This window comes from Drosophila subpulchrella, unplaced genomic scaffold, assembly GCF_014743375.2.
Source record: "Drosophila subpulchrella strain 33 F10 #4 breed RU33 unplaced genomic scaffold, RU_Dsub_v1.1 Primary Assembly Seq15, whole genome shotgun sequence".
Lineage (NCBI taxonomy): Eukaryota > Metazoa > Arthropoda > Insecta > Diptera > Drosophilidae > Drosophila > Drosophila subpulchrella.
Window position 1 is genome coordinate 3,875,904 of NW_023665489.1, and position 9,131 is coordinate 3,885,034.

Consider the following 9,131-nt stretch of genomic DNA (forward strand, 5'->3'; position numbering starts at 1 on the left):
ACGCGATGCTTCCTTTGATGACGCCCCAGGCCCTTTGGGCCTGTTGCACCGGGTGCAACAACCTTCGCTTTAGCCATCTTCGCGGACGATGACGATGGTGAAGGACGACCTTCTGTTGGTACGTCACAATCCTTATCTGCTTCGACAATATTGGCCCACGAATCCTCATCAAGCGCAATCACCTTAGCCCTCGGGTTGTTCCGCTGCTTACTTCTGCTGCGCTTCCCGTCGTGGCGAGCCATATCACTCCCCGGGCGCATTTCGCCTACGCTCCACGAATGTTCTTCTTCTGACATCCTCTTGGTGGTGTAAAATATAGGTTTTAAAAACACACTCACCCAATTTTTGTTGAAGCTTAGTAGGCCTTTCAGCTCGAGTCCAAATACGTAAAATAAAATAAATTAACCAAAATTCTAGCAATTGCTCACAAAACCGAATCGCTAATTCCGCCGCTCCTCGTGCATGTACAATTATGCGAGCAACACCAAGCGACCGCGGAGCCAAACCACGGAGCCTGGAACTATTTCCGTCAATGTAATTACTACGTAAACGCAGAAATCGACTTTTTAAAAACGAGACAAAACCAAACAGGTATGAATACGAGAACGATTTGAAACCGACTGTGAGCCTCACCCCTACAGCTTCGACAAGCTCGGATGGGGCAACCATTGCCATGTTAGTCGCCTCCTACTACAAGTTATGACAGGCTGTGGCAGTATTCTTCGCCGCTACCACACTGCAGGTAATGCGGATTAAAAGTCCCTCCTCCGGTTGAACGCCTCCTCGGCGAACGGGTCCTCTCCTGATCCACCAGTATTCCACCGAATCCGATCCAGTTTCCGCCATCTAGCTGCACACGAAGTCCAGAAATGCGTTCATAGATCCATGTCCTGTGAGCAAAAATCCGGTGCGCATCGTGAATAAAAAGTTTGGATCGCGATAGACAAATTTGACGTCCGGGATGATTTTGTAGGTCACCCGGCCGGGTGACTCTACGTCATCCCATCTGTCTTGCCACGTCTGCAGTAAGCACTGCTTCATACGCACCATCATCTGCCCCCGGCTAAGACCTGTGAAGACCTCGCCATGACACCTTGTATTAAGCTGCCATTTGCATGGCAACCAAATCAAGCGGGGGAGTGCCAGCAAAAACCTGCAGTATCGCAGTGGACACTGTCCGGTATACTGGAAGGCTCCTATCAGGATTAGCCTCTGGAAAGCAAGGAGTCGCCCCTTGGCCATGACTTGTTGCGTCGTATTGACATACCATATCGGGGCACCAAATAGCACACAAGGCTGGCTCGAGGACTGAATCCCCAGTCTGCTCGAAGCACACGCGCCAATGCTCCAACAACTCCGGTCATGCGCCGTTTTAGCACTGTGAAGTGCTCGAAAAACTTCAAGCCTTTTTCGACCGTGATGCCCAGATACCAGCAGCTGCTAGCATACGGCAAGTTTGCTCCAGCAAATTTAACCGCAGCAAATTTAAGCGCACGCGAAGCGGTACGAGCCAAACGATGGCGAGTCGTGACCAGCTCATCATTCACGTGGAGGCTCCCAATCTCCGTTCGTCTCTTGCATCCTCGGCACATCTTGTAAACGCGCCCCCAGGGATCGTGCGAGATTTCTCCCACGATGCGTCTCCCACTGTCCTCCTTTGTCTTCACGATGAGCTTGTAGTCGACTGTGGCATGCCTCAGCTCGACCACAATCTGCTCGGCCACGTCATCGTACTGATGGCCTCTGGCATCCTGAAGACGGCGCCTGAGTCTTCTGACTTGGCGGCGCCTTGCGCAGAGGTCAGCGGTCCACCAACCTACCCTCGTTCTCTTCGGTCCGGGCGTTCTCCTACCCAACGCAAGGTCGCACACATCGTGCACCACCCTGCGAAGTGTGGAGACTTGTTGGTCCAGCGGCGGTACTTGGAAATCTTCCGGAACTTCGGCTGCCCTATTCACCAATTCCTGTTCGAACAGACGCCAACGTGCATTAGAGAAGTTCCAGGACGGTACCGTAGATAATCTCCCAACGGCACTAGCGGTCGAGGTGTTGGCCACAACAGAAATAATGTTGTGGTCACTCAACTCCCACTTGTCCACACTCCATTCATATGTGGCTAGCATATATCCTGCGAAGTTGGCGAGTGTCACGTCGATATCGCGGTGCGATCTGTTGTTGTCGAACGTGTAGCTCCGACTGGGTTGGTTCAAGACCACCGCTTCCTTCGTCAGTATCCACTCGGACAGCAGCACCCCGAGAGTAGTTAGCTAGTCCCTCCGCGTGGGGAGGGAGTTTGCTAAGCCACATGGGGAATGCTGCATCGATTCCAATGATTGCTGGAGTACTGCTGGTCAGCAGCAGGACATTATCCAAGTACGCTAGATACGACTGGAGGCTATAATCATCATCGCTATCAAACTGGCAGTATGCGGCGCAAAGGAAGATTGAGCCAAAACTCCCCTTTATGTACACACACACTCCGTAGTTGTTGGTGAGCGGCTCCACTGGCATGCAGATGACATCCTGGTGGTTCACATAAATGGCTGCCTTCCCTCGTTGATCAACGAAACTCCTCACTCCATCCAGCAACACATTTATCCTCTCGACGCCCACGTAAAGCTTCTGCACCAGTGCGAACAGACTCTTGCTTTCAAGCAACCGGACTCCGAGCTCTATGGTCGCAGCTCGTCCTCGACCACAGTTAGCTTGGATGAACCTAAACATCAATGTCCAGAATTCACCCTCGCAAGAACCGCCGCGTATACGGGACATCCTGGGGACAGCATGTGGTGCTTTTCCGCCGTCGAGCACGTCGAGGGCCGTGGTGCTGATTTCCAGCGTCACATTGACTGTGGCGCCATCCGCCTGCTACCACGACATCTCGAGTCGCACCTGCTTTTTAAAAAGCTCCAAACTCATTTTGTCTGCAAAGTTGTTCTTGAACAGCTCGCTCATGAACAACAACAATTTCGGCGTTTGCGCTGGGCTTTGTTTCACCTCTAGGCCACCTTTTTGTTGGCGACCACCTTTTGGATCTCGCCGGACGATGGGGTGCGGATGATGGCACCGCCACGCGCCAGCCCTCTCACCTCGTGCAGATGCACTCCTAGCGAAGGAGCAATCTCCTTCCTGACTTTTTCCGCCAGCTCCTTACCCGAAATTTTCGGGTCGGAGCTGTGGACTATGGCCGACCAGGTCTCGCGCGGCTTTCGCGGCATCGGGACCGGAACGGCAGATGGCATCAGGAGGCTTGGGTATGCAGAGGCATACGCAGAGGGCATCCGTGGGGCAGCAGGTTGGGTAGTCGGCGGCGGCGGCTGTGCCTTCTTGAACTGCCGATGCCGGTTCTCCATGACCGCGTTACGCAGCGTGAGCGCCGAGATCAGGGCCTCGTACTTGGTCACGACGAGCAGCAGCTCCCTGGTGGAGCTGCTTATAATGACGCCGATATCGAGAATCACCTCGGTCCGGATCTGCGCGACTTCCGCGGAAATCCGGCCGGGGCCACCCCTCACCACCTCCATGGCGTGGTCGTACTTCGCGGCGTCGACGTAACCTCCTCCGGCGGCGTCTCCAGCAGCGGCGCCAGCAGCGACGTCAGCGCTAGCAGCGACGTCAGCGTCGGCAGAGGCAACGGGAGCACCGTGAGCATCGCCGCGATTTTTGTTAAAAAAAATTCTTGCTTGCGACATTAGAAATGCTTTTTATATTTTTTTTGGTTAATACATTTTATTTCCGTTTTATAATTTGAATTTGATTTTGTTTTCTTATCTTATTTTTAACTACGACAACTGAAATGGTCCTTCCAACATTTCTATTTTGCTTTTTCTTTTAATTTAGACTTTACTATTTTAATTTCGTGTTCCTAAAAATTTTAATGCCGTTCTCGTGTCTTGGTCGTTCCATCACTAAAACATCGAGTGACATCGATATCAATATCGACACGCCGATATAACAACAAGCTTTCGTGCGATTTATCGGTCAAAAGGACGCAAGTGTGCTCCAACGGTTTTTTTTCTTTCAAACCTTGTGAAAATGTAATCTTATTCAGCGTTTTTAACGAAAACTATTAGTTTTACAGAAAAAATGTATAAAACATAAATTACTCATTTCTTTAATAGCTTTCATTTCTCCTTGGAAAACTTTTTGATTAGGCTAATATATTCGAAGATATTTACGAAAAACGGTTTTTACCGTTATTTTTCCATGATCCCGTTATTTGCGCCAACTTTGACTATTTTTCCCGTAATCAGGACCCCAAATAACGTGGATACTGACAGTTTGAACGAAATAGGGCGTTGGAGCTAAACGGAAGTTCACCCATTTATTCAAATCTGTGTGCTTTGTATTATGTGTTTGTGAATTTCCCCTGTAGAAAAAACTCGTGTTGTCTTTTTATTAGAGACAAAATGTAAGTAGCCATGAAAATGCATATTTTTGATAAAGTCTCATTTTCTAAAAGGGATTTAAAGTGATTCCAGAAGAGTCCATCAACAAGATGTATTGTATGTTGTAGAGTATTAAAATATTTGCTTGCAAACCAGCGAGCCGTCTTGCTGCATGGACTAAAAGACTCTGCAGTGGTACTTCAGCTTTGTTATAACTAACAGAAAAAGAATCAGGTCGGCACATTTTTTTTTGGTCAGCTACCATCTTGTACAATGGATATATATCACATTTAGGGTATTCAGTTGCGTTGCAAAAGTGTAAACTTTGTAAGTTTGCCAGACGAGAATTGTGAACGCCCTCTATTTTAAAACATCGTTGCAGGAAATTGACGTACAAAAGAAAGATATCTTTTAAATTTTTGTATTGCTCCAACATATAATCTAGGACTTTATTAACTTCGCTCTCAAACCATCGCTTAGTTTCGACGTCCCTGGCTCGCTTTCTTGAGGGTTTTTCTTCCATTGAAATTGTTATCCAATGATTTTGTTTTATAAAAGACAAATTTTTTTTTTTGCACTTAAAATTCATATTTGTTTCTTTCCTTTCACTGTCATTACCATGGATTTAAACCAAACTTTTCAGTATAGTAGTAATAAAAGAATTTGTTCCCAATAAACCGAGAACAAATAACAGACCTTCCACTGCGCCAAAAAACTAAAAAGTTTATTTTTGGCTTATCAAAATGTTAGGGGACTAAATATGAAGCTACCCAAGCTTTATGCTGACTCCTCTGCATTTACTGCTGATATTTTGGCTTTTACGGAAACTTGGCTGAAACCAGAGATATCTGACAATGAAGTTCTGTCTAACAATTTTAATGCCTATAGGACCGATCGCTCCTCACGTAGGGGAGGCGGTGTGCTGATTGCCGTTAGCACTAGCCTAACATCCGAGAGAATTCACTCTGATGCTCCTAATGAAATTGAATTTATTAGTGTGAAAGTTTCCTTGCAGTCATTTTCAATATTTGTTACATGTTCCTATATTCCACCTGGCTCTGATATAATAATTTATGAGCACCACCTGTCTGCGATAAAATCTGTTCTATCGCTTCTTTCTAATAGTGACCTTTTGATTGTTTTGGGTGACTTTAATCTCCCGGATATTTCTTGGTCTCCTCCTACTGACTCACTAGTCGCTATACCTCTATCCGCCCATGATTTTGTAGATGGTCTTCTAGAATTATCGTTACAGCAAGTAAGCTTTATACGGAATTCATTAAATAGACAACTAGATCTCGTGTTTGTTTCAGACCCGTCTGAAGTCACGGTATCTAGAATTGACGCTCTTGTTGTACCTGAAGACCGATATCATCCAACAATGGAATTGACAATCTGCCTCCCATGCGTTGATACCCCCTCTCCTTTAGTTTCTCAAACTAAAGTGAGATGTTTCCGAAAATGTGACTATAAAAAACTTAACGACATGATTTCTCAATATAATTGGACAGAATTGTACAATTGTATGGATATTGAAAGTGCCACTGAACACTTCTATATAGTGTTAAATACCTTTTTTAATGAATGCGTTCCTGATAGGTTTCCTTCAAAGACAAACAGGCCACCTTGGTTTACCAATGCGCTTCAAAGACTTAAAAACCTTAAGACAAACACTTATAAAAAGTATAAGAAATCGGGTGCGCCATCTGATTTTTCGAAATATGTGGTGGCTCGATCGGATTTTAATGTTCTCAATAGTCATTGCTATTCTATGTATTTAAGTCGATGTAAATTTGAATTTTCAAATGATCCGAAGCAGTTTTATAACTTTGTCAATGCCAAGCGTAAGTCGTCAGCATTGCCTTCATCGGTACGTTTTAACTCAATGGAGGCATCGACGGATTCTGAAATTGCTGATTTATTTGCCGAGTTTTTCCAAACTACTTATAGTTCGGCTGCTTGGTCAAATTCTAACTACCCTAATCCCTTAAATAAGGCAAATTGTATCTTTACCCCTGAAATTACGGAAATTTCTCTCGTAAGAGACTTAGAAAAAACAACGCCATCTTATTCTCCCGGTCCTGATGGACTCCCCGGGTGTGTGCTTAAGTTTTGTGCTTCAACCATATGTAAACCGATTCTTAAACTCTTTAATTTATCTATTTCATCGTCAGTTTTTCCTACTATCTGGAAGGACTCTTTTATCATTCCACTTCACAAAAAGGGTGCGAAGGCGGATGCCCAGAATTACAGAGGTATTTCTAAATTGTCGGCAATTCCTAAAGCATTTGAACGTATTATTACTTCTCATTTGCAACATTTATGTTCCTCGCTAATATCACCGTGTCAGCATGGTTTTGTTAAGCGAAGATCGACCACCACCAATCTTCTGGAATTGTCATCTATTGTAATTAATGGATTTAAGAATAAAATGCAGACTGACGTTATATACACCGATTTTAGTAAGGCCTTTGACTCTGTCAACCACTCTCTTCTCTTATTTAAATTAAATCAGCTTGGGTTTCCATGTAATCTATTAACTTGGATTTCAAGTTATTTGAATGGTAGGACTCAGAGGGTTATATTCAAGAACTTTGCCTCAAAACTGATCTATGTGACATCTGGAGTGCCTCAGGGTAGTCATTTGGGCCCTTTGCTGTTTACTTTGTTTATTAACGATCTTCCCTCTATCATAACACACTCTCGTGTACTAATGTATGCTGATGATGTTAAGCTTTGTTTATCACATAATGATACAGCGTCGAGTTTCAACTTACAGTCAGATATAGATTGTTTTCAGGGATGGTGTGAGTATAACCTTTTAAATTTGAACTGCCTTAAATGCAACGTTATGACTTTTCATAGGGGTACTCCTACTTTTGTTAGTTACTCTCTTAAAAATACGCCACTCGACCGCATATATTCAGTTAATGACTTAGGCGTTCTTCTGGACCCAAAACTTAAATTTGACTGCCACATAATGTCCACTGTCAGCAAGGCCATGAGTGTTCTTGGGTTTATAAAGCGTTGGTCAAAAGAATTTGATGACCCTTATACAACCAAATTATTATTTACCTCCCTTGTCCGTCCTGTTTTGGAATATTGTTCTTCGGTTTGGAGTCCACAATATCAAGTGCACATTGACCGTATTGAGTCGGTACAAAAAAAATTTCTTCTTTTTGCCCTTCGTAGTTTGAACTGGGATCAAAACGTAAGGCTACCTTCCTATCAGAGTAGATTACTATTGCTTAATTTACCTACCCTTGCAAATCGTAGAACAATGCTTGGTACTATTTTTATGCAAAATCTTATAAGAGGTGATATTGATTCTGTAGAACTTGTAAGCCGCCTAACTTTCAATGTTCCTGTTAGACTTACACGAAATTATTATCCCCTAAATTTGCCACGATGTACATCTAATTTTTGTCTGCACGAGCCCTTTCGCGTTCTATGTAATAATTATAATAACCTTTATCATTTACTTTGCACTTCAACTTCTATCCCGGTATTAAAAACTAATATTTTAACTCATTTGCTTCTTTCTTAGATGCTTCTTTTATTTTCATTTGTGTTCCGTCTCTATTTGTTTATTGTATCTTCCTCGCGAACTCGTATTTTTGCCCAAATTGATAAAAGGGCCCCGCGCGTAACAAGCACGTGCTTGGTGTCGTTGGGCCACTTGTTTGTACTGCTCGTAGTGCATCAACGTCCATCAATATATTTTTAGTATTTTAAATAAAATTCCTACCCATTATTAACCCCCTATTTCTACACAAGTACAACAGATTTGTATACATAGGCTGGGGTGTTGTAGGCCTTGAAAACTATTTTGTATGGAAATTGTTGTTGGAACTGCTTACACTTTTACACTTTTCAAACGTTTGCAACGCAATTGAATGCCCTAATTGTTATACCCGTTACTCGTAGAGTAAAAGGGTATACTAGATTCGTCGGAAAGTATGTAACAGGCAGAAGGAAGCGTTTTCGACCCCATAAAGTTTATATATTCTTGATCAGGATGACTAGCCGAGTCGATCTAGCCATGTCCGTCTGTCCGTCTGTCCGTATGAACGCTGAGATCTCGGAAACTATTAGAGGTACAATACTGGGATTAGGCATGCAGATTCCTGAGATTCCTGCGCAGCGTTTGTTTCAGCAGAGTGCCACGCCCACTCTAACGCCCACAAACCGCCAAAAACTGTGGCTCCTATAGTTTTGATGCTAGAATAAAAATGTTAGCTAAAATGTATCGTTCTCATCAATACCTATCGATTGACCCAAAAAAAAGTTTGCCACGCCCCTTCTAACGCCCAAAACGCTTAAATCTGTCTACCGCCGGTAGGTGGCGCATTTAAATCTCGCTTTTCTGCTTGCATATCTCCATTTCCCTTTGGTCCCTTAAGCTGAGTAACGGGTATCTGATAGTCGCGGCGATTTTTGTTAAAAAAAATTTTTTCCTGCGGCGGTTCACTTCCTCGGCTCCTTGCACTTCACTATGTTTGCGTGTACCTGACTTTTTTTTAGCCTTTTTTCATTTTTAACTAGCAAAACAATTAAATTAGATTCCGGGATATACTTTCCTAATTTCTTTCAATAGTAATGAAAACGGGTCAAGCTTAAGCTTTGTAGCCCGTCGTCGCCACAAAAATTCGCAAAGATGCTCGTCCAACTTGGCTTTGTGAACGCCCCCACGGGACAAATTACGCCGCATCGACCGCCAGGAAGACTCAATATTTTGGGTAT